This window comes from Lynx canadensis, chromosome A1 (assembly GCF_007474595.2).
Source record: "Lynx canadensis isolate LIC74 chromosome A1, mLynCan4.pri.v2, whole genome shotgun sequence".
NCBI lineage: Eukaryota > Metazoa > Chordata > Mammalia > Carnivora > Felidae > Lynx > Lynx canadensis.
In genome coordinates, this window is record NC_044303.2 from 162,621,901 (window position 1) to 162,649,578 (window position 27,678).

Genomic DNA, 27,678 nt, shown 5'->3' on the forward strand with positions numbered 1-27,678 from the left:
TGAGCAATTATATGCCAATAAATTGGGCAATCTGGAAAAAATGGACAAATTCCTAGAAACATATAAACTGCCAAAAGTAAAACAGGAAGAAATAGAAAATTTGAACAGACCCATAACAAGTAAAGAAATTTGAATTAATAATCAAAAATTTCCCAAAACAAGAGTCCAAGTTGAGACAGTTTCCAGGGAATTCTACCAAGTATTTAAAGAAGAATTAACACCTATTCTTTTTTTTTAACGTTTATTTTTTATTTTTGGGACAGAGAGAGACAGAGCATGAACGGGGGAGGGGCAGAGAGAGAGGGAGACACAGAATCGGAAACAGGCTCCAGGCTCCGAGCCATCAGCCCAGAGCCCGACGCGGGGCTCAAACTCACGGACCGTGAGATCGTGACCTGGCTGAAGTCGGACGCTTAACCGACTGCGCCACCCAGGCGCCCCAACACCTATTCTTTTGAAGCTGTTCCAAAAAAAAAAAAATAGACATGGAAGGTAAATTTCCAAACGCATGCTATGATTCCAGTATTACCTTGATTTCAAAACTAAAGACCCCAGTAAAAAGAACTACAGACAATTTACCTGATGAATATGGATGCAAAAATTCTCAACAAGACACTAGCTAACCGGATCCAACAATACATTAAAGAATTATTCACCATGATCAACTGGGATTTATACCTGGGATGCAGGGCTGGTTCAATATCTGCAAATCAATCAATGTGATACATCACAATAATAAAAGAAAGGATAAGAACTACATGATAGTTTCAACAGATGCAGAGAAAGCTTTTGACAAAATACAGCATCCTTTCTTGATAAAAACCTCAAGAAAATAGGGATAGAAGGATCATACTTCAAGATCGTAAAAGCCATATATGAGAGACACACTGCTAACATCATCCTCAATGGGGAAAAACTGAGAGCTTTCCTCCTAAGGTCAGGAGCAAGACAGGAATGTCCATGCTAGACATTGCTATTCAACATTGTATTGGAAGTCCTAGCCTCAGCAGTCAGACAACACAAGGAAATAAAACCATCTAAATCAGCAAGGAGGATGTCAAACTTTCACTTTTGTCAGATAACCTGATACCCTATATGAAAAACCCAAAAGATTCCACCAAAAAACTGCTAGAACTGATTCAGGAATTCAGCAAAATTGCAGGATATAAAATCAATGCATAGATATTGGTTGCATTTCTATACACCAATAATGAAGCAACAGAAAGAGAAATCAGGGAATTGATCCCATTTACAATTGCACCAAAAATCTTAAAATACCTCAGAATGATCCTAACCAAAGAGCTAAAAAATATGTACATGGAAAACTATAGAAAGCTTATGAAAGAAATTAAAGAAGACACAAAAAAATGGAAAAACATTCCATGCTCATGGATTGGAAGAATAAATATTGTTAAAATGTTGATACTACCCAAAGAAATTTGCATATTCACTACAATCCCTATCAAAATAACACCAGCATTCTTCACAGAACTAGAACAAACAATACTAACATTTTTAGGGAACCTGAAAATACTCTCAATAGCCAAAGCAATCCTGGAAAGGAGTACCAAAGCTGGAGACATCACAATCCTGCACTTCAAGTTGTATTACAATGCAATATTCATGAAGACAGTATGGTACTGGCATAAAAACAGACACTGAGATCAATGGAACAGAAGAGAAAGCCCAGAAATGGACCCACAAATGTATGGCCAACTAATCTTTGACAAAGCAGGAAAGAATAAACAATGGAATGAAGACAGTCTCTTCAGCAAATGGTTTTGGGAAAACTGGATAGCGTCATGCAGGAAAATGAAACATGGACCACTTTCTTACACCATATACAAAAATAAACTCTAAATGGATGAAAGACCTAAATATAAGATAGGAATCCATCAACATCCTAGAGGAGAAAGCAGGAGAAAACCTCTTTGGCCAAAGGTACAGCAATTTCTTACTCAATATGTCTCCAGAGGCAATGGAAACAAAAGCAAAACTGAACTCTTGGGACCACATCAAGATAAAAAGCTTCTGCATAGCGAAAGAAACAATCAGCAAAACTAAAAGGCAACAGACAGAAAAGGAGATGAAGTTTACAGATGACATATCAGATAAAGGGTTAGTATCCAAAATCTATAAAGAACTTATCAAACTCAACACCCAAAAAGCAAATAATCCAGTGAAGAAATAGGAAAAAGATATGAAAAGACACTTTTCCAAAGAAGACATCCAGATGGCTAACAGACACATGAAAAAATGCTGAACATCACTCGTTATCATGGATATACAAATCAAAACTACAGTGAGATACCACCTTACACCATTCAGAATGGCTAAAATGAACAACTCAGGCAACAGCAGATGTTGGCAAGGATGCAGAGAAAGAAGAACCCTTTTACACTGCTGGTGGGAATGCAAACTGATGCAGCCACTCTGGAAAGCAATATGGAGGTTCCTCAAAAAATTAAAGGTAGAACTACCTTATGACCCAGAAATTGCACTACTAGGTATTTATCCAGAGGATACAGGTGTGCTGTTTCGAAGGGTTACATGCACTCCAGTGTTTATAGCAGTGCTACTGACCATAGCCAAAGTATGGAAAGAGCCCAAATGTCCATTGACAGATGAATGGATAAAGAAGTGGCATATATATATATATATATATATATATATATATATATATATATATTGGAGTATTATTTGTCAATCAAAAATAATGAAATCTTGCCCGTTGCACCAATGGAAGTAGAATGTATTATGCTAAGAGAAATTAGTCCGAGAAAGACCAATATCATATGACTTCACTCATATGTGGAATTTAACATACAAAACAGATTAATATAAGGGAAGGGAAGCAAACTTAATATAAAAACAGGGAGGGCACAAAACATAAGAGACTCAAATATAGAGAACAAACTGAGGGTTGCTGTAGGTTTGTGGGTGGGGAATGGGCTAAATGGACAAGGGGAATTAAGGAAGACACTTGCTGGGATGAACCCTGGGTGTTATATATGGGGGATGAATCACTGGATTCTATTCCTGAAATCATTATTGCATTGCATGCTAACTAAGTTGGATGTAAATTAAAAAAAATTTTTAAATTAGTTCATAAAAAAAATTATACAACATGATCAAGTGGGATTTAATTCAGGAAATCAAGGGTAGTTTCATATAGGAAGGTAATACCTATGTAATAAGTCACATGACTAGAACAAAGAAAAAATTATCATCTCAACTAATATAGAAAAAGAACATTTGATGAAATCTAATATGCTTTCATGATAAAAAAAAATCCCTCAGAAAACTGGGTATAGAAATAAACTTCCTGAACATGATAAAGCACATTTATGAAAAACCCACACTTAACATACTCAGTGGACATAGACTAAAATTATTCCAAAAATCAGGAACAAGTCAAAAATGCTGTTTCACCACTGCTATTTGACATTGTACTAGAAGTTCTAGCCAGAGCAATTGGACATGAGAAGGAAAAAAAATCAGAAAATAAGAGCTAAAATCTATTCAAAGATAACATTGTCATATGTACAGAATTTTTTTAAAAATCCAAAAGGAAGGTGCTTGAACTTCTAAAGAAATTAGTAAAGTTTCACGGTAAATATTAACAAACAAAAGTCAGTTGTGATTTTATATTACAGCAATGACAACTTGAAAAATAAATTAGAAAAGTAATTATATTTCCAATCATCTTAAATAATGCATTACAAAATACCTAGGAATATATTTAACAAGAAAATGAAAGACTCATTCTAAGAAGTATAAAGCATAACTGAAATTAAAGAAGACCTAAATGGAAATACGTCCCATGTTTACAAATGAGAAAACAATTAAGTTAAGATGTCAATACTACTCAACACAACTTCCTATTACACACTCCCTATCACTTAGATTCACCACCCTGTCAAAATTACAACAGTCTTTTTTTTTTTTTTGCAGAAATGGAGAAATGCTCAAATTCATTTGGAATTGTACACAGTACCACATAACTAAAAAAATCTTGAAAAACAAGGACAATGTTTGGAGACTCTCATTTAACAACTTCAAAAATTATAACAAAATTATTATTTGGACAGTGTGGTACTAACATAAGGGTAGATATATAAGCCAATGAAATAGAATTGAAATCCTAGAAATAAATGTGTACATTTGTAGTCTATTGATTTTTGACAAGGGTTCCAAGTCCATTCGATGGGGAAAAAAGTTTCCCAGAAGAGATGGTGCTTGGACAACTGAATTTCCACATGCAGAAGAATGAAGTTGGACCTCTTAAGTTGAAATGGATGAATGACCTAAATATATTTGCTAAAACCATAAAACTCTTAGAGGAAAATATAAGGGTAAATCTTTATGTCCATTGATTTGGCAATCAATTGGTAGATATGATATCAAAAGCCTGAGGAAAAAAGAGAAAAAAAATAAATTGGACTTCACCAAAATTTAAAACTTTTGTTCATCAAAGGACACTATCAAGAAAATTAAAAGATGAATTACAGATTGGGAGAAAATATTTGAAAATCATATATCTGACAAATATCACTGAGTGTGAAGCCTATTTAAGATTCTCTCTCTCTCTCTCTCTCTCTCTGTCTCTGTCTCTGTCTCTCTCTCTCTCTCTATCTCTGCCCCTGTCCCCTGCCTGTGCTCTCCCTCTCTGCGAGATGAGAAAAATATATATATATTAGGTAACAAAATGATTACATATGCGTATAAAATATTACATAATAGTGGTGAACATGTATAATTCCTAGTTTCCCCAACTTTTGTGACACTAATTTACGAAATCAATTTCCTTTGTGGCTCCACTCTTTATTTTCTAGAATTAGTTTAAAAGTAGGCAATGAATACCCACTTGATTATTTTCCTTCGCAAGGTATATTCATACACCATTACACATGAAACACTCATGACCCAATGTAATATATATTTTTAAAGAAAGTCCTAAAAAGAAAGAATAAATGTTATCTTATCAAATAACATTGGTACCAGGTAGAAATGCTTATTTCTGAATAGGAATTTCATAGAAATGGATAACAGAAAAGAGTTACTTTTGCTCATACCACTTCATGAAATGCTGTGGCTTTCCTTTCTATTTATCCAACTTCTAGCCAAAATTTTTTTAAGACTCACCCTTTGCGTTGTTTGAGGATCCCTTTGATTATCTCATCCTCCAAAGAGTTCTCATCTCTTTTAAGGAGCTAGTGTTACACTTGACTGTTAATTTACAGAACATAATTATCCATATGTATCCATCATATCTTGTCATATCCTAATGACAAGAATTATAGGGTCTCTACTACACACCATTCCCTGTCCTTAGTGTTTTACATATGTGCATTTATGTAATCTCCAAGCAACCCTAAGGGGGTAGATAAAATTATTAGCTGCTTTTTATAGTTAAGGATAGTAAGTCTGGGGAGCCTGGGTGGCTTAGTCGGTTAAGCATCCGACTTCAACTCAGGTCACGATCTCGCGGTCCATGAGTTTGAGCCCCACATCGGGCTCTGGGCTGATGGCTCAGAGCCTGGAGCCTGCTTCGGATTCTGTGTCTCCCTCTCTCTCTGCCCCTCCCCCATTCATGCTCTGTCTCTCTCTGTCTCAAAAATAAATAAACGTTAAAAAAAAATTTAAAAATGATAGTAAGTCTCAGAAAGGTTAAGAGTTTTGCTCAAAGTCATACAGCTAAGATGTGTCAGGATCCATATAACTTTATATTTTTAAACATTTTTCTCAAGCCACTGTATGTCTTTAAGAATAAATATACTATACCATACTTACTCACTGATGTCTACTGCAGGTTAAAAAAATATGCTCTGTCCCTTTAAAAAATATGTTGAAGACCTAACTCCTGGTACCTGTGAATGTGATCTTATTTGGAAACAGAGTCTTAGCAGATGTCAAGTTGAGATGAGATCTTACTGGATTAATATGAGCCTTAATATAATCTGACTGATATCCTTAAAAGAAGAATTAAAGATACACAAAAACACAGAGGAATGAATGCCGTGTGAAGACCATGGCAGAGACTAGAATGTTGCATCTACAAGCCACGGAGCTCCGTGGTTTGATTACTAGCAAACACTAGAAGCTAGGAAGAGGCATGGAAGGATTCTTCTCTAGATTTTTTAAAGAAATTGGAGGCCTGCGGGTATCTTGTGTGTGTATTTGTTTATTTTGAGAGAGAGACAGAGAGACAGAGAGAGAGAATGAGCAGGAGAGGAGCAGAGAGAGAGGGAGAGAAACAGAATCCCAACCAAGGTCTGCACTGTCGGTGCAGAGCCCAATGCAGTGCTTGAACCCGCAGACCTGTGAGATGATGACCTGAGCTAAATCAAGAGTCGGATGTTCAACTGACTGAGCCACTCAGGTGACCCAACGCCTGCAGATATCTCAGTTTCACACATCTGGCCTCCAAACTGTGAGAGAATACATTTCTGTTGTTTTAAGCCACCTGGTTTGTGGCACATTGTCATGGCAGCCTTAAAAGACTAATAAACTATCTTTAGAATCTTTATTAATTAATTTAGAACTCTGAAATTCTTTTAGGCCACAACATTTTTAATTTTAATTTTTTTTTAGTTAACAATATTATCTGAAAGGTCACCTGGGTGACTCAGTTGATTGTCTGTCTCTTGATTTTGGCTCAGGTAATGATCTCATTGTTCTTGAGATCAGGCCCTGCTTCTGGCTCTGCACTGAGAGTATGGAGCCTGCTTGGGATTCTATCTCTCCCTCTCTTTGCCCCTGCCCTGCTCACATGCTCTCTCTCTTTCAAAACAAACAAACAAACAAACAAACAAACACAATATTATCTTAAAATTTCTACGAACCTTAATATTAAAATAAACAAATAAACAAGGAAGCAGCCATAAAGATTTCTGCTGACCTTTCTGGTGCCACTCTCTGTGTCCTAGGGCTTCCTAGAGCACAGTGGTGAAAAAGAACAGATCCAATTTAATGTTCTTATTTAATTAATGTGTGAAATGAGGCTTAGAGGAGTAGTTTTTTTTCTAATAGAATGTCATCCCAACTGATGGTGGCAGACTACCCACTCCAATATAGATGTCTTTTTCACTGCTTTATAATTTTCTCCAATGTACTGGGCTTCAATTTAAAGACTTACTTTTTGGGGCGCCTGGGTGGCGCAGTCGGTTAAGCGTCCGACTTCAGCCAGGTCACGATCTCGCGGTCCGTGAGTTCGAGCCCCGCGTCGGGCTCTGGGCTGATGGCTCAGAGCCTGGAGCCTGTTTCTGATTCTGTGTCTCCCTCTCTCTCTGCCCCTCCCCTGTTCATGCTCTGTCTCTGTCTGTCCCAAAAATAAATAAACGTTGAAAAAAAAAATTAAAAAAAAATAAAGACTTACTTTTTAAAAATAGCTCTTATTGATTTTGTAATCATAAAATAATGCATTTAATATCATGAAAATTTATCAAATCAAAAAAAGAAATTTAAAGCCTAATTAACACTTTATAAAAGAGCCTTGAATATTTCGTGAATTTACATACGAGCACTTCACTCCCAAATTAAACCCTGAGGTTGCTGTTGACTAAATCATAAAGTGGTCTCACAGTCAAAGGAATACAATCAATCCAGCTAAGGTATGTACACAGAAATAATGCTTCCTTTTTGCTTCTTCCATAATCGAAATTATCTTTTTATATTTCTTCTCAGCTTGCAGTCTCTTACATTCTGCAACCACCAAGCATTTTCATTCTCATCCTCTACCTTCCACAAATCATTCACTGTCTCTCACCACAAACCACACCTCTTTTATCCACCTCCCTCCCTTAGTCTGTCTCTCCTCCAGATTCTTTGTCACAAAATGTAGGAAATGTTCTTACAGAAACAAATCTACACAGAATGTGTAAATAGCCTAAGCAGATATATTTTGTCTAATCCTGTGATTTATACACACACACACACATTTACTAATTTGAATCATATTTCAATCAGAAACATTTCTATTATCACGAAGTTTTCTCCTAGAAGTGTGTTTTGTTTATCCTTTTAAACTGCTTTTTCTCATTACAAAATCAAGAAATATTATAGTCTATTATCCCTTAATTTATGCAGAGGATGAAGCAGATGTATTTATGCTATATATATGTAAAGATATATATCATTTATCATAACATATCAAGTTTTTTTTAAGTACATGAATGCAATATACACTAGTGTAAGATTCTAAACCATGCAAAAATGAGTGAGTAAAACTTCTGTTGTCATTTCTTGGATGCAGAGAACCTGAAGGTGCTTCACTCTCATATTTACAATGAAAAAACAACAAATAAACTTTAAGTTATGACTGGTTTTGAACCTATTATAGAGGTAAGTTCCCTGAGAAACCAGTGTTCTGAAATCTAATGAGAGATAGCAACCTGAAGGGAGACAGGAGAGGTGAGCCCTGGCTCACTTGTTATTACAAATGGAATTCAGTATAAATTACAAATTGTTGAAAGCTGCATTTGGACCCATGGAATGTTCACCGATACTGGAGGACTTTACATCAGTTGAAGGCAATTCTCAACAAACCTCAATGGGTATTCTCAGAAAAGATAAGAATGAGCTGTAAGAAAGTTTCCATTCAGTGGGCGAGGGGAGCATCACATATATGGGATGGACAAGAAACTCCACTTGGACTCCTCTCCTCTATGTCTACTATGAAATAAAAGCCTTAATCTGTGACAGAGGTGGGCAAAATATACCACCATCATTAGGGCACTGGTGACATTTTATTACGTACAGGGAAGGAAATAATGGGGAAAAATTTTCTCCTAGGCCCATGGAAGACTAAGCACTGGTCTCAGAATTGAACTAAGGGAGGGAAAGAGAAATATGAACACAACATTCCCCAAATGCAAGACATTATGACTAACACTAAAGTTTAATTAAGCTGACAGTTTGCCCCTCAAGTCCTCACAAGCCAAGCTGGCAAACTTTGAAAAACAATTAACAGTTGGAAATCAAGAATGAAGAACAGGAGAGCATGCAAAAAACACTTTCTGAAGCACAGAGCAAAAAGACAAAGGCTCAGGGTCATGCAAACATTGTTCTGGCAAACCAGTCCACACCCTACAGACTTGATGTATCAGGATGCAATTCCCTAATGAGTTTTAGAAGATCTGTGCAGGGATTCTCTGCATTATTTTTGCAACTCGTCTATAAATCTAAAATTATCTCAAAATAAACATTTGAAATGAGTCAAAATCTGAACCACAAGAAAGGGAATGTGTTTCTATTCATTCCATGTTTAACATCTTATAAGAAAAAATATGTATGCATATACATACACATAATCTCAAATGCCACTGATTGTATCATATAAATATTACGAATTTGTGACCATCAGAATACATATAGGTCCATGCATTTAAGAAGCTTAATTATATTCCATTATGTTATGCTGACTAATTTTCTGTATTTCCTCAATTATATTCCTATTCTTTTTGCTCTCATCTATTTCACAGAATGGTTGATTCAGCAAGTTCCATTTCCTAAATTCTGTGCAATTCGGTTTCAGGATAGATTCTACCTGTGGGAAGTTTGGAGTATTTTCTGTATTCCTGAGTGGACATTAACTGATACATGTGATTGAATTATCATTTGCTTAATCAATTCTTTTTAGAGTGATAATAAGCAGATTTTCTTGTCCTTTTATCTTCTATGAAGAATGCTAACAGGTACCTGGATAGTTCAGTCGATTATGCATCCCACTCTTGATTTCTGCTCAGATTATGATTTCATGGTTGGTGAGTTTGAGCCCAGTGTCAGGTCTATGCTGCTTGGGATTCTCTCTCTCCCTCTCTGTCTGCCCTTCACCCACTCCTGCTCTCTTTCAAAAATAAATAAATAAATGAATAAATAAATAAATAAATAAATAAATAAATAAATTCTTAATTCTTAAAAAAAAGAATGCTGTAACACAGATACATATGTACTTGCGAATTTCTTTAGAATTGTTTCTTAAAAAGGAATAAGTAGATTATGAGAATGATCATTTTAGTTTTTAAAAATATTCACACCCCATCTTCTTCTAGAAATGTGGAGTGCATTTTTGCTCTCTCAAGCAGTATACTGTTGTGTCATTGTGAATAAGATAGAATACAATGGAGCTGGACTAATCTTCAATTCGTGAAAATTGGGGTGCTTTGAAATGTATGACTCAAAGATCTGAAATTTTAAAGAAACATTTTATAAAGACAGAGTTTTTAAAATATAAAATACAAATTTCAAAACAATAATTCTGGGGGCGCCTGGGTGGCTCAGTCTGTCAAGCGTCCGACTTCGGCTCAGGTCATGATCTCGCGGTTCGTGAGTTCAAGCCCCGTGTCGGGCTCTGTGCTGATGGTTCAGAGCCTGGAGCCTGTTTCAGATTCTGTGTCTCCCTCTCTCTCTGACCCTCCCCCGTTCATGCTCTGTCTCTCTCTGTCTCAAAAATAAATAAAGTTAAAAAAATAAAAAAAAACAATAATTCTGATGTTTTGACTTCTCTTTTACTGGATCATTAATCATACTGTAGGTGATTAGACTGGTAAGAGGCAGATTGGCTGTAGAAATACAACTTATTACCTTTAAAAGTTTAGAATTTCAGTGTACAGATATTTGACTCTTCTCAGTGAGGTGCAAAACACGTGAGAGAAGCCTTCAAGAGGAATGTAAGCAAATCTGACTGTAACCGTGTGAATTCACCAAGGAGAATTGCCTAGATGAACCTAGACATCTTCCAGATTCACAAGCAAACTATGTGATGATTATTGCTTTCAGTCAGTGCTTTGAAGCCATAGATAACTGAAAGAGTGAATTTTTTTTAGAATCATCCCTAAGATTTTTACTGCATTTGGAAACATGACCTTCCATTCCAATTAAGTTAACAGCCTTCAATCTTAAACTCCTTGAAGTGATGTTTCTGTGGTCTTCTCTCTATTTTATTCTGAGATGATCTTCCTGTATCTCAGAGCCTTTAGCTTTACCGACAACTAAATTTGTCAAAACTCTTATCTTTCCTCCTGAATTCGATTGAGTAGCTTAAAGTAATGGAAAACAGTTCTGCGTGAATCATCTTTCTGAAGCCTTCATTTAAGCAGGTTTCCTGGTAATCTCCTTCATTTGCTTGGGTGTTTTTTAACAGAAGACATTTTAGCTGTGATGTTCAAATCAATACTGTGCTCTCTATTTTAAACAGCAAGAAAAGCTCTAATCAAATGCTTAGATAACTACAGACTATTATCTTCACTTCTTGGTCATCCTTTTCCTTTCAAAACCTTAGACGAAGTGTGCAGTATCTGTACAAACCATAAGGACATTGGAGCCCATATTATCAAATTTTATTTTCAGCCTTACTACTGATTCACTGTTAGACACCGGACAAACTGCTCAAACTTGCAAGACATTAAATAATACATTAGAAATATAGGTCCTTCATTTATACCATGTGTTTATCCCTCCATTCTTAGTCTGTGTACAATGAAAAGTGTTTTTTGAAGAGCCTAAAAATTAATGTGTAGCAACTTCTAAGTGTGACATCACCTCAAATCTCAAAAGCTAAAACAGAAAAAAGCACTGTCAGTTGCATACAAAAGTCATTGAGAGGTGCCATAAGAAAGAAGGAGGTTGGGGCGCCTGGGTGGCTCAGTCGGTTAAGCGTCCGACTTCGGCTCAGGTCATGATCTCGTGGTCCGTGAGTTCGAGCCCCGTGTCAGGCTCTGGGCTGATGGCTCAGAGCCTGGAGCCTGCTTCTGATTCTGTGTCTCCCTCTCTCTCTGCCCCTTCCCTGTTCATGCTCTGTCTCTCTCTGTCTCAAAAATAAATAAAACGTTAAAAAAAAAAAGAAGGAGGTAAACTTAGCTTTCCTCCTTTCAGTTCTGAAGTGACTTGTTCTTCAGAATAATCTCCTTTTAAAAGATGTTTTTCCTGGCTCTTTCTTGCCTTCTGACATCAGAAATTACAGTCAAAAAGGGAGAAAGAATACTTAAGTAATGGTGTCAGGAAATGGTAGTAAATTGTTCTTTAACAGCTGTGTGTCATATACTTAGTAAAGTAAAGACTGAATTAAAATAGGAAACATATTTCATAATACGTGTCATTATTCCTATCCTCTAAATTGATGTTAACAACATAAGATACATTAAGACTTTAAACACTCCTTGATCAACTCATTTACTTATTTTATCAACCAACTCCTTAGCCAATTTATTAATTATGCCAATTTTTAACAATGGGCCATCTGAAGACCCAAGGTGATGGAAATGGGATGCAAATTGTTTTATCCATCAAATTGCACTACCAAAATTTTAAATAAGCACAAAATAACTAAATACCTACAAACATGACATTACTAATTCATTCTCTTTTATTTTTTAAATTAATTTATTTTGAGAAAGGCAGAGAGTATGAGCTGGGAAAGGGCAGAAAGAGGGAGAGAGAGAGAAAGAGAGAGAATCCCAAGCAGGCTCTTCAGAGTCAGTGCAGAGCCCAATGTGGAGCTCAAACTCATGAAACCATGAGATCATGACCTGAGCTGAAATCAAAAGTCAGAGGCTTAACCAGTTGAGGCACCCAGGTGCCCCACTAATTCATTCTCAGTAGATGATGCCTAAAATTCTGGAAGATCATAAATAATCTAGACATCAACCAATTGTGAATTGAACTTAAATTTTAGTACTCAGACACAAATAGTCATCTTTTTAAAGGTGATTAAATAAATAAGTATACAGTCACATGAAGGAATATTCATCACATATTAAATGAAAATAATTTTAAACAATAATAAATTGTACATGTCCCTATGACAATGATGGAATAAAAGAGACTAGATTTAGCCTCCAACATTAAAATAAAACTGGAAAGCTGTGTAAAATATATGAACGATCAGTTTTCAGATATTAGCATGAAACAAAAGAATGATATCTGAGAGAAAGGCTTAAGGAAACCTAGAAACTATTACACATATTAAAAAGCATTTATTTTACTTTAATTAATTAATTTATTTATTTATTTATTTTAATATGAAATTAATTGTCAAATTGGTTTCCCAGTGCTCATCCCAAAAGGTGTCCTCCCCAGTACCCATCACCCAGCCACCCCTCTTTCCCAACCCCCATAAACCCTCAGTTTGTTCTCAGTTTTTTAGGAGTCCCTTATGTTTTGGTTCCCTCCCTCTCTAACCATTTTTTTTCCCTTCCCCTCCCCCATGGTCTTCTGTCAAGCCTCTCAGGATCCACATAGGAGTGAAAACATGTGGAATCTGTCCTTCTCTGTATGACTTATTTCACTTAGCATAACACTCTCCAGTTCCATACACGTTGCTACAAAAGGCCATATTTCATTCTTTCTCATTGCCATGTAGTATTCTATTGTGTAAATAAACCACAATTTCTTTATCCATTCATCAGTTGATGGACATTTAGGCTCTTTCCATAATTTAGGTATTGTTGAGAGTGCTGGTATAAACATTGGGGTACAAGTGCCCCTATGCATCAGCACTCCTGTATCCCTTCGGTAAATTCCTAGCAGTGCTACTGCTGGGTCATAGGGTAGGTCTATTTTTAATTTTTTTAAGGAAACTCCACACTGTTTTCCAGAGCGGCTGCACCAATTCGCATTCCCACCAACAGTGCAAGAGGGTTCCCATTTCTCCACATCCTCTCCAGTATCTATAGTCTCCTGTTTTGTTTATTTTAGCCACTCTGACTGGTGTGAGGTGATATCTGAGTGTGGTTTTGATTTTTATTTCTCCGATGATGAGCGACATTGAGCATCTTTTCATGTGCCTGTTGGCCATCCGAATGTCTTCTTTAGAGAAGTGTCTATTCATGTTTTCTGCCCATATCTCACTGGATTATTTGTTTTTCGGGTGTGGAGTTTGGTGAGCTCTTTATAGATTTTGGATACTAGCGCTTTGTCCGATATGTCATTTGCAAATATATTTTCCCATTCTGTTGGTTGTCTTTTAGTTTTGTTGGTTGTTTCCTTTGCTGTGCAGAAGCTTTTTATCTTCATGATGTCCCAGTAGTTCATTTTTGCTTTTAATTCCCTTGTCTTTGGGGATGTGTCAGGTAAGAAATTGCTGCGGCTGAGGTCAGAGAGGTTTTTTCCTGCTTTCTCCTCTGGGGTTTTGATGGTTTCCTGTCTCACATTCAGGTCCTTTATCCATTTTGAGTTTGTTTTTGTGAATGGTGTAAGAAAGTGGTCTAGTTTCATCCTTCTGCATGTTGCTGTCCAGTTCTCCCAGCACCATTTTTTAAAGAGACTGTCTTTTTTCCATTGGATATTCTTACATGCTTTGTCAAAGATTAGTTGGCCATACTTTTGTGGGTCTAGTTCTGGGATTTCTATTCTATTCCGTTGGTCTATGTGTCTGTTTTTGTGCCAATACCATGTTGTCTTGATGATGACAGCTTTGTAGTAGAGGCTAAAGTCTGGGATTGTGATGCCTCCTTAAAAAGCATTTAAATGCATGCCAGGACAGTGTCCAAACTAATGAAAAGAATACAACAAACCCCTGGACCCAACAATGTAAAATTCACAATGTATATTATCCGATCAAAAGTTACCAGACATGCAAAAAAGCAGAAAATTAAGACTCAACCGGGAGAAAAATCAATTACTAGAAATAGAACTGAAAATGATAAAGATAAAAGAATTATCAAACAGAGATGTGAAAAAAATATGCATTTATAAATATGTTCCACACATTAAAGAGAGTAGAGAGGGGCACCTGGCTAGTTCAGTTGCTTAAACAACCGACTCTTGATTTCAGCTCAGGTCATGATCTCACAGTTCGTGAGTTCATGTCCTGTGTTGGGCTCCACACTGACAGTGCAGAGCCTGCTTGGGATTCTCTCTCTCCCTCTCTCTATGCCTCTCCTCACTCTCTGTCTCTCTTTTTCTCAAAATAAATAAATAAAATTTAAAAAAAGAAAGTAGTAAAAAGGTGAATATGATGATTAGACATATGGAAGATATATGGGAAAAACTCAAATGAACTTCCATAGATTTAGAATCTATGAAATGAAAAATACACTGAATTGGATTAACAGCAGTTAGATACCACAGAAGACACTAGTGGCACTGAAGAAAAAAAAAATAGAAAATATCCAAAATGAAACACACAGAGAAAATAAGAGTTAAAAAAATGAACAAAGCCTTGCGATAAGTGGGACAATCACGTCATCCAGTACGTGTTTAATGGCCTCAGAAGGAAAGGAGAGATAGGAGGACACACAATAAATGAAGAAATATAGGCTTTTAGTGAAGTTCACTTGTAGATGATATCATGGTCTACATAAAAAATATCTTAAGGAATATCCTAAAAAGATCTATGAAAACTATGAAATGTTTTAATCAGTTTGCAGGATGCAAGCATCAAACAAATAAAAAATTAAATTAACAAAAATCAGCCCCCAAACCAGTAGCACTTAAAACATATAAAAGAAACCCAAAGAGGAAATAACATGTGGAGTTTGCTGAAAAACATTCAAATGCAAAGATTATCTTAAGCCACACATTTTCCTGCCCCATAAAGGAATGCATGTCAATGCCCAGAAGGCTGTGATAGAACCTACACAACTACATTGAATTTCCATAGCCGTGTTCTCTCTTTGTATAAAGAAAACACCTATGTATGTGTGAACATGCTAGATGTGGTAAAAGATTTGCAATCCATGAGTCTCAGTAGGTGTGTTCTATGCTTGACCCGCTGGGAAGAAAATGAAGATCAAATTAAAATCATCTCATGAAAAATAAGTTTGTACTCTCATCTCAGTGGATCTATTCCATCTAAAAGTAAGCAAGAACAAGGCTTATCTCTGCCTGTAAACAGAGTCCCTATATTGAAGACAAGGTGCTCTCTATAGTTGCAATACTTATTCTTAGCTAAATATCAGATTGCTTCATTTAAAGGACTACAGACTAGGAGCACATTTTTTTTTTTTAATTAAAATGACTGAATCGGAAAAAAAAAGAATTAAATATAGTCTAGGAATGGCTAAAAAATGTATACAATTTAGAACACACAACATAAAACTCCATATAGAATAGATACTGATAGAAGAAAGATTAGTGAACTTTTATACATAGGAACTGAAACTATAAAATATGAATTACAGAAAAAAAAAAGACTGAAAAAAATTAAGAGCATCAGTGAGCTGTGGTCAACTTCATGTACCAAATATATGTGAAATTAGGTTCTGAATAGGTTTTGAATAAATAATGGCAGGATTTTTAAAAAAAAATGATAAATACTACAAGCTCACATTTCCAAGAAGCTCAAAGTACCTGAAACACAAGAAATATGAAAAAAAACTATATCTAGGCACATCATAAATACATTTCCTAAAATGAATGATAAAAAAAATTAGCAGCTAATAACAGCAACAACAACAAAGGTTCCTTGTCAGGAAAAATTGATTAACATCTTTAAAGTACTTAAGGAAAAAGTAGGTCAATTTGGTCATTCTATGCCCAATAAAGATAATTTTGAAATTTAAGGCAAAATTAAGACTTTCTCAGATATACAAAAGCTGAAAGAATTCATTAGCCAGATCTGTGCTACCAGAATTGTCAAAGAAAATGATCCAGACAGATTAAAATGATGCCAGATAGAATTTTGTGTCCACAGAAAAGAATAAAAAGCACCAGAAATTGAAACTACATAGGTGAATATAAAGCTTTTTTTCATATTATATAAACTCTTAAAATAATCTATTTAAAACAATATAATCATGATATATTGTGGAATTTAAGTACATGCAGCATACAAAAATCAAGTATATTTCTATATACTAGTAATGAACAACTGGAAATTGAAATTGAAAATTGGAAATTGGAAATTGAAAATACATAACTATTATTGACAATAGCAGCTATCAAAACCAAATATATTTAGGGGTAAATCTGACAAAAGATGTGAAAGTCCAGTACACTAAAAACCACAAAACATTGCATAGAGAAATTTAAAGGAAAATAAAAAGAGACATATATATGTATACATATATGTATAAAGATTGGAAGGCTATATATTAAAAAAAAAAGAGGATAGTATTGGTGTGAAATTGAACAGATAAGTCAAAGGAGCAAAATAGAATGTCTGTAAATATACACAACAATATCAGTTGATTTTTGACTAAGTTGCAAATGCAATTTAGTGGAATAAAGATAGTTAAAAATTGTTGCCAGATAATTGGGTATGTACCATAAAAATTAAGTAGGTTCCCCAAATTGTACCATACACAAAAATTAATTCAAAATGCATTACAGACTTAAATGCAATAACGAAATCTCCACAACTTCTAGAATAAAATGTAGGAGAAAATTTGTGACCTTGAGCTTTGTGTAGACACCTTAGACAACACGTCATTAGCTCAATTCCAAATTGATTTAAATTGAATACATTTCTATAGTACAAATCCAATGAATTGAATAGAAGAAAAATTGATTCACTCGATTTCAGCAAAGTATTCTGCTTTGTCAAAGGCACTGTTGAGAAAAAAAAAAGACAAGTGTCAAAGACTAAATGTTCATATCCTCCCAGAATTCACTTGGGGAAATCTAGACCCCAGTGTGATAGTATTGGAGGTAGAGCCCTTGGGAGGTGATGAGCTCACGAGGGAAGAACCGTCATGAATGGGACTGGTGCCTTTACAACAGACCCCAGAGAGCTTTCTTTCACCATGTGAGGACAGTGAAAATATAGGTATCTATGAAAAAGAAAGTGAGTTCTCATTGGTCACTGAATCTGCTGGCGCCTTGATCTCAGACTTTCCAGCTTTTAGAATTCTGTTGAATTCTTTTAGAATTTCTGTTGTTCATAAGCCACTCATCCTGTGGTATTTTGTTATACTATCCTGAACAGACTGAGACAACAAGTTATATACTAGAAGAAGATATTTGCAAATCACATATATTATGAAGAACCTATATCAAAATATAAATAACCTTTCAAAGTTCTATACAAAAACAAAAAACCCAAAAACTGATGGGCAAGTAAAAGTGGGAAATAAAGCATAACTCAGCACGCATTCCAATATTAGTAAAACTTACAACTTTAAATTACTCCTAACACAAAAGTCTTCAAGAAAAAATGAAAAAGATGAAATGATTTTGTGTTTGTGTCTGTATACACACAATATATAGAAACACACACATAAATTGTGTCTGTAAAAGATAATGCCTCTGGTCAGAGGGAATCAGACTGTAGAAATCTCATTTCTCTACCTTTCCACATTTTTCCAATTATTATTTTTTTCTCATAGCTCACTTTCCCCTTGGTAAAGTCAGCAAGATATTGAAAGTGATCATAAAGAATTTTACCAGAAATTTAAAGGAAAAAAAAAACAGTTATAGGGGCACCTGGGTGGCTCAGCTGGTTAAGCGTCAGACTTCGACTCAGGTCATGTCTCACAGTTTGCAAGTTCGAGCCCCACATTGGGCTCTGTGCTGACAGCTCGGAGCTGGGAGTCTGCTTTGGATTCTGTGTCTCCCTCTTTCTCTGCTCTTTACACTCTGTCTCTCTCTCTCAAAAATATAAAAACATTAAAAAAATTTAAAAAATAACTAAAATCATAGGATATGTATGGAATGTATATTCCTTTATTTAATAGAATGAGTTTAAGGGCTCCCACAGATATGGACTCTCAATTTTATTTCACTAAACTTCTTCTGAGTTATTTTATAGCATAACTATTAGCCAGTTTTTCTAACAGGTTTTAATGAAGGCAATCTTCTCCCTCTAAATTGGTACATATTAGCATTTAGATTTCATCTTTATAGTGACCATGAGATTTAAAGGGGCAACCACCATTCCTAAAAATAAGTAATTAACATGAGCTCTCTCTAATACCCAAAAGGGAACATTATTTTTAGAGGTTTTTTTTTTCTTAATGTGTTTTCCCTCCCTTCTAAAATTTATTGTTATTATTATTATTATTATTATTATTATTTTGTTTCTTCTAGAAGGACATTTTAATTTCTGTGCTCCTTTGCAGAGCTGACCTTAACAATACAATGATGATTAGATATGCTGCTAAACCCACAAGTGCTTCAATCCCTTCTCATCTTCCTCATCTGCCTTTAGCTCTCTTCCTCATCAGTGGGGCAATACACCACCAACGTGTTGTGCAACATTCATAATTTTGGAATATCTTAGGCATACAGTGAGAATAACAGATGTTTAAAATAAGAACACATGAACAAGAAGACTGCACCTGTAGGATAAGTGTCCATGAGTTGTGACACATTTTTCTAGGTAGCTGGGGCAGTATAAGAGCACCGAAATCCTGGGAGAGAAAGAGCTATCAAGAGGACTCAAAAGGGAGAAGGTAGAGGCTCTGAAGAAAAGCACCCCTGAACATCAAAGTTTCCATCTTCAAATCCTCCTGTTCTATTCAAATATCAGAAGGAATTGAGCAGGGCAAGACTTGTTAGCAGAATCACAAAGAGATCAATTTAAAACCCATATTATGAGACAGTGGATTCTTTAGGCAGCGATGCAGACCCATGCATAGCATTCTAATGGAGCTTTGACAGCAGCTAATGATAATTTGGATTACAGAAAGTTTTTTTGTTAGTAAACTAATAATTTGCAGCAAATCCAGCAACAGGCTCGTGTGTACACTGGGATATAGTGTAGGACAAAGGTAGAGTTTCAAAATTGTGAATCATAAATGGGCTAGTCAACAAATGGTGTGGAGGAAAATGAATGTTTTTTTTTTTAAAGTTGCAAATCTTTCTTATACTGCCTTAAAAAAACATAAAGTCTTGCATTTATACAAGAAAATACAAAAAAGTAATGTGAATATAATAAAATGATATCATAAATACAAGAAAAAATGACATTTTCAAAGAATTAGAAAAATAAAGAAACAATACTTTTTATAATTTTAGGATTAAAAAAGACTTTTTAAATTAAAAAACTTGAAGCTATACTAAATGTCATCAAAAGGAGAATGGTTGAACAAAGTATACATGTACTGAGAGATACAAGATACTGTTTAATATTTAAGAAGAAAGAAGAGGGGTGCCTGGATGGCTCATTCGGTTAGGTGTCCAACTCTTGATTTCAGTTCAGGCCATGATCTCACAGTTTGTTAGATAGAGCCCCACATTGGGCTCTGCTCTGACAGCACAGAGCCTGCCTGGGATTCTGTCTGTCCCTCTCTCTGCCCCACCTTCCCCCATCTCTCTCTCTCTCTCTCTCAAAATAAATAAATAAACATTAAAAAAAAGGAGAGAAGAAAAAGGGAATTTACTGACACGAAAAGATTTCCAAATTATATTGTCATCGATGGCGATTCACAAAAAAGTACATTTGATCTAACTCTATTAAAATAAAAAATAAAAAACTCTATTAAACACAAAACTACAAAAACTGTTTATGTGGTGTGTGTGTTTATAAATGAATAGACTAAGGTTGGTACATGGATAAAGTGTGCTCTATCAGTGATTATTTCTGAGAAGGAGAAATGATTGTATGAGGGTTCATGGGGCTTTCAGTTTATCAAAAGGCTTACTGTTTTTACTAGAACATTGTGTTTATATGTTATCTGAGTAATTATAAATACATTTGAAGTAAAATAAAAATTTTTAAATGTCCTTTTTTCTTATAATTGCATTTATTTAGGACTGAGGTTGTTTAGCAAAGATGGGAGGAGGTTTTGTATTCATTTGACAGTTGAAGGAAAAATACTAATGCCCAAGAACTTGGGTACATTACTGGAGATATTTAACATGTTGTGTTACTTTTCTTTTATTCTATAAGTCACTGTTACCCTGTTAATGGAGGTTTCTTGAATAGATCTTAAAGGCATTGTACAAAACTGTGTAAGAAGATTTCAATTCTCGGTCATGTTTCATGCACATTATAACAGTTGGAATTTTTGAGACCTTCGTCAATACATTAGCAACATACTGCCAATGTACTTCATATAAAAAGGGGATGGGAGAGTCAGGAAAGATAGACTCATCCTTAAATCACAAAAAATAATGTAAAGGAATGTGACTTTAACTTCCACTTTGTGCTAACGTCAGTTCTGATGAGTTTTGAGTATAGAAAGTACTTTCAACTCTGTTTGACTTTAAAGTATGACAAGTATTTGATTTTGCTATTCATCTTGCTATATAATAACTATGCCTGAAAGCCATAAAATGCATCCTATTTTAGAGTCTGGAATGTAAGTCATAAACTCAAGTTATTAAAACTCAAAGAGATAAAGGTTTCTATATACATTATTATAATACAAAAGGGAAATGATGCCATAGCCTGGTTAGAAGATAAGCCCTACATCTGGAAATAGGCTTGGAGGGTGCTATGGCATTGATGCATTTCAACTTGCCTCCTTACACAGGAGAAAATGACATCAAAAGCCTCAGGAAAGTAAATGAGACATATGCTCCATCCGTGCATTTAAGAAAATGCCTAATTTAAAAGTTTTTAAAACGTGTTCATTTTAATTAATAAAGAAGCAGAGACTGTAGATATTCTTTTTATTTTCTTCTATGATCACAGCCTGCTGTCTGTTTCCTAGGAGAAGTAAAGCTTAGTGAGATGTTATCACTTTAGGGAAAGAAATTATCATAGGTTCATAGAGTATTTGCTTCAGAAGAAATCTTAAAACTTAAGTCTTCTCATCTCCACATTTTATGGACTAGAATTTTTTTAAGATCTCTTTTTTTTTTCAAAAGGCAGTAATTCACTTTTTCCACCTAACCATTATGCAGGAAGTCTTGGCAAACTTCAAAGGATTGCATCATTTTCTCAGGGCCTTGTGCAGATGATTCACCACTCAGTCATGAAGCACAGGCAAGCATCAGCTAGAGAATTTTAGAGGCTAATAAACACGCAGATCATAACTGACTGCACAATATGGCTTTCCTCTTTTTTCTTCTGGGAACAGGTTACAGAGGATCCAGAAGAACAGAAACAACATCAACGAAAAAATACGCAGGGGTTAAAAAAAAAAAAAAAAAAAAAAAAGGAAAGGAGTTCTGTTCCCACAAATAATCACTCTATTTTTCACTAAGAAAAATATGTATTACAGAGGAAGCTGATATTCTCTGTGGATTTGAATGCCATGACCATTTTTACTTTGAAATTTTTGACATAGGTTCTTCTGTGGTAATAGATATTTATTTATGTCTCAAAAATGGCATTTGAAAAACTCAATACTATAATTAAAGATGTTCTCAGGTGATGCTGAGAATGGTGAACTATTACACAGAGCTGTATCAAGCACTGAACCACTTTACTGATGAGCCACCTGACCAGCATCGAGATCCTTGGAAAGTCATCTTTGTTAGGATAAAACCATGCTGTGCCAAACCTGACATGATGAAAAAGGGAAAGTGAAAGGTGCTAGGCAGGATGCCCACAACTCAATTTCTACCGACCTCCCACACACTGTACAATCACAATCGGTGAGCTAATATTAATATAAAACAGAGACAGCCTCGCCTAAAGTGTGAAAGGAAACTCTTTTCTAAAAGAGAACATAATGGAACTGTGTGTTGTTGTCAAGGTAGAAACCCCACGGCAGTACGAACTAGGAAAGATCTAATTAGAATGTGCAGTCTAACTTCTTACTGACTTCAGTTGCAGTTCCCAGGGAGGGGACTTAATCTCTAATTTTAGTCAAAGGGCAAATGTACAATTAAGCTAACACAAATGCCCCAGCCAATCATTTAGGAGAATTCTGTTCGTTCTGGACTCCCCAACCTGCCACAGTTTAATAAGTTCCAACTGCACCAAATTGCTGTTTGTCAGGCTGAAAAGAGCACAACCCACTGCAGCTTTACAGACACTTTGGTCTGAACAGACTATGAGTATAAAATCAAGTGCAGCACACATAGTTGTTGAAATGAAAACAAACTTTTTTCCTTCATGCATGGAGAATATCTCATTTATTCCCAATCTAAAAATTCCTCTGGCGGCCACTGTTGGAGCGGTGACATATATTGAGACTTTGCCACCAAATAAATTTGAATATAAATAAATATGTGAAAACACAGGCTTTACGGAAAAAGCTTCTAGGATAAGAAAATTCATAATTATGTGGATGCTTGTGCCGTGGCACCAGTGTCCTCAATTTCCTTATATGTTAATGGACTAAGGTATTTCTAGTCTACAGATTGGTGATGGGCTGGCCGCTGTAGGTTCTCATAGCTTGCCCCTGTGAATAAGCAGCATAATCCTTCTTGACGATGAAGCTTGTCTTTTTCACTGATGAGAGTCTGCTAGCTCCTCTTGCAAAGGGCTCTCTGGAAAAAAGAAATAATGAGAGAGCTTTGGAAATGAACCTGATCTAAGAAAATGGTCAGGCCTTAGCTAATAGGATGCACTGCTTTCTCTATCAATTTAAATTTCAATTCAAATATACTCACTTATGTTTACCCAACACCTTTTTACTCTTATGATATTCAAATTCGTGTCACCAAGGTTTCAGAGAATGCAGAGGAAAGTAAAATAGACTCTACACTCAAACTTGAGTTTATTATTGGAAATTAAAATTTCACAAATGAGAATATGTCAAAGAGTATAAAATGATGAAATAGTACAGAGAAAATGCTAAGAGGGATAAAATTAAAAGACACCAAACAGCCAATTATGCAGATCTGCCCCAAACAAATGGACTTGTTAGAAAAATTGGTTCTTTGCTCAAAACATGCTATTGTCATGGGCTTAAAATTTGTCACAAAAATGTACAAATCTTCCATGAGTAGAAATGGGAAAGGTGGAGTTGTACTCATATATCAAAGACATTCTACAAATCAAATTTGGCTTCCAAATTTTTTTAATTTGGGACTTTACAAGGATATCACAATGATTAAAATTATGAATCTTCTGATATAATAATAAAATGTGTAATAATTATATCACACACTTTATTTCTCAGAGGTTTTTACATTAATTTCTAATTTCTTATTTCTAGGCATTTAACCAGATACAGTTAAAAGTATTATCTCTCTGGTCTAGATTTCTCTTCTTGTGCCATCAGGGGTTTAGGTTCTGAGTTCTTGTTACATACAAGTCTATGCAAGAATGTTCTTTTTTTGCAGGATCATTATTACTAATTAAAGCATTATTTTTAAAATCCTGTATGCATTCAGACTTCATATTCTTAGATTTTTTTTGCCAATTGTATTTTTGAGAGAGTGCGCACACGCACAAACGGGGAAGGGGAAGAGACAGAGAATAGGATCCAAAGAAGGCTTGGTGCTGGCAGCAGAGAGCCCAATGTGGGTCTTTAACTCGCAAGCCCCAAGATCATGACCTGAGCTGAAGTCAGTCGCTTAACTGACTGAGCCACCCAGGTACCCCTTTGTCAATTTTATTTTAAAAACGGCTTTGCTTCTCTTAATTACCTTGTCAAACACCTGCCACTTTCTTATCTATTTTGAGAAATATTTTTTTTGTTGGCCTCAATCACTGCTCAACTTGCCTTATTACAAAGATTATGTACCACAGGCTTGGGTTAGAATTGCAGGTGCTTAGCTAATCTGACTGATTGGATAAATGCTAGTGTTGAGATAACTTGGTCTAATGAAGGGGATGTTCCCTTTCCTCTTTTACACTGGACCTCTATGGAAGAACTACAAGAAGTTATACATGAACTAGGAATGAAACATGACATTTATATTCAGAATTTTAGAGGCCCTGGCCTCTAAATTTACTTTCTTCAGGTATGAAAGACATCATACAGTCAGTCCTGGGGGCATAGTACAGGACTTTAGTATCGACACATTGCTAGAGTAGCCACTGTGGTGGCTGACTCAAGTGAAACCAAAAAAATCCATCTTAAGGGAAATAGGTTGAAAAACTAGGAAAAACAAAGAGCCTTGCTGATGGTGAAAAGGGACCTATTAATGTCCCTCATAAACACCTATGGCAAGATTTAATATTATCTGGGACCCTGAGAGAAAATAGAAGCCAACAACCAAATTCAGTCTTGCTAAGCCTATGGAAGGTATTGCCTAAGGTACACCAGTTTACTCCCTTGAAGGAAGGCTCACAAAAACAAGTGCACCTCTACTAATGGAGGAAGGAACCCCTGGAGAGTAGGGGTTAAGTCAACATTACCCTCTAGTGTGTATAATAAGGGGTAACTGGAGGCACTAAATGTTGAATTAATAATTCCTTGGTTTTTCACTAACAGACACAACTAGCTCCAACAGACATTGGAACTGAATGCACACACCTGTGGAAAACCTTAAAATTCGGGGGGAAGGGTAAAGGCAATTAATGGTTATGGGGGACAAATTATCATACAAAGTAGTTTCTGTCTACAGATCGGCAGACATCATCCCCATTTTCTGCTAAATTCAGGTTGCATAACTTGTGATGATTTATCCTCCCTGTCAGAAGAAGCCAAATCATTACAGGCATAATTAAAGTCACCAAAATGGGAGGGAAAGATGGACAAGATTCAAGGCCAAATCAGTCAGTAAAATTCCAGGGTATCATCAGGTTGGTTAAGACAAAGGTAATACTGGAGATAGTCATTGATAAAATACAAGCCTTCCCAGTCCTAAAAGAGTAAAGGAATTATAGGCTTTTGCTTGTTTTTTGCATTACTAGAAACTTTTTATTCCCCATCTAGTGAAAGATATTAGGACCAATATATGCTTTGGTTAAGGGAAGCCAATGGGGTTGGAATGCTAATCAATAAGAGGCTTTATTAAAGATAGAAATGATAGTACAGGCTCTAGAGTACAGGTATTAATGCTAGATGTGAGTTATGAATTACATGTAAGTTGATATCCAGAAGGGTTTGACTGGGGCATGTGGCAGTGACACAATGTGAAATCAATTATAGTTATTTGCATAAATTCAATAAAAATCTATCCTCCTTATAACATGACACCATTGGAAACATCAGTTATATTACCCAGGCTTTGGGTGGAATATCCTATTTGAGAGAAACACGCATAGGCTCAGATGTGAATAGATATCTTTGAGCAGGCTCGGGAACCTCAAGATATTTTGAGGACTTACTTCAGGAAAAGAGGAATTAACCCAAATAGGTAGGTATTCCCTGTAAGCCTGATGTCAAGTATCAGTATGTCAAGAGCTTGGCTCTCAGCCTTGAAAGACTGTTAAAGGCCCACTATGAAATTCCTTAAGAGAAGCTCCAGCAGACAACTCTTCCAGGCTATTCCTTGGGCTGGCCTGGAATTCCTGTTTTGTGTATGTCTGATACCCCACTATGAGAGTGCTATGGGTTACACTGGGCCTGTGTCTTTGGTTTCCTCAACACGGACAAGGCCCAGGTCATCAAAGCTGACCATTATTACCTAGAGGGTTCTGACCTGTGAGGAAGGAGCCCCAAAGAGGCTCTCATTCCAGCTGTACTCCATATTGCTTTATTGGCTTTGTAAATCAGAGACCACGTTTGCCCTCAGCTTTGTTATCAATAGAACAGGCTTATCTGATGATCTCTGGGGCATTGTTTCCACAAGTGCCTGAAAGGATGGTGATGATGAATGGTTAATACTCATTTTTTTTGCTTTGTTTCCTTTTAAAAATAGTGTTTATTGAGGTATTATTTAGATACAGTAAAAATCCATAAATCCTGGGACACCTGGCTGGCTGAGTTGGTAGAGCATATGACTCTTGATCTTGGGGTTGTGAGTTTAAGCCTCACGTTGGGTATAAAGATTACTTAAAAATAAAAATCTTAAAAAAAAAAAAGAGGGAGAGAAGCTCCAGCAAAGTAGATTTCAAAGAACCTAAATGGCCACTCACTATTCTTGCTGTATTTAGGTAAATAACCAGGCCAAGTTTGTTAAAACTGAACTTGTTCAAATAACTTAGTCTTAATTTGTTTACCTTTGCTAGTAATGAGGATGATTTTAGGAAAAAGAAATTATGTTTCAGTAACACGCCTTTGTGGATGTTAGAGTCTAGTTCTGATTGTCCTTGAATATTTATTGTTTACCTATAAAACTAGGCTGGATCCTGAATTTTTGTGGTTTACTTGGATGTATTGTTAATTTTCTACTCAAGTGCTTATATACTATAGGTCTGTGAGAGCCCACCTGGAAGACAACCTCCTGAGACTACTGTTTAACCAAATTAATTTACCTCATTAAAAATGTAGAATAGATATCTAAGCCTATACCCAAGAGTTCTAAAATAATAGTTCCATGAAGGGTGAGGGCTCAACCTAATGCTAGGGAATATTTGCAATCAGATGCAAGGCAAGTTCATTCCCCAAATCTTGGTCTGTGTCCCTTTTCATCAGGAAGTAACTAGAGGGCTTTTTGCCCTCAAGAATAAGGAATGGTGAAAAGCCAGGGATGGTATTTTGACTCATGGGGACCAAATAGCTACTGTGTTGCTGTTAAAGTAAGATTGGCCATATGTATTGCCTGCAAAACATTAGTCTTAATACCCCTAGCCTCCTATTGCTGATGTTCCTTACAGTTGCATTGGGAAATGTCTTCCTGTCATTGGCCATCACTTAAATTGAAGTTCGCAATTGCTCGACTGGTAGGGCTGAAGAAAAGACCCCTTTCCTGGGTCACTTTGGGGAATCTCATATTGGTGTTTCTATTGCTGCTGTGGCATAAGGATGTAAATCACCTCCTAATCTCCTAATCTCTGCCTCTAGAGTCATCCTGAAAGAATGCTGTGCAAAGATTGTACAGGTCATAAAGATGTCGTGATAGGAG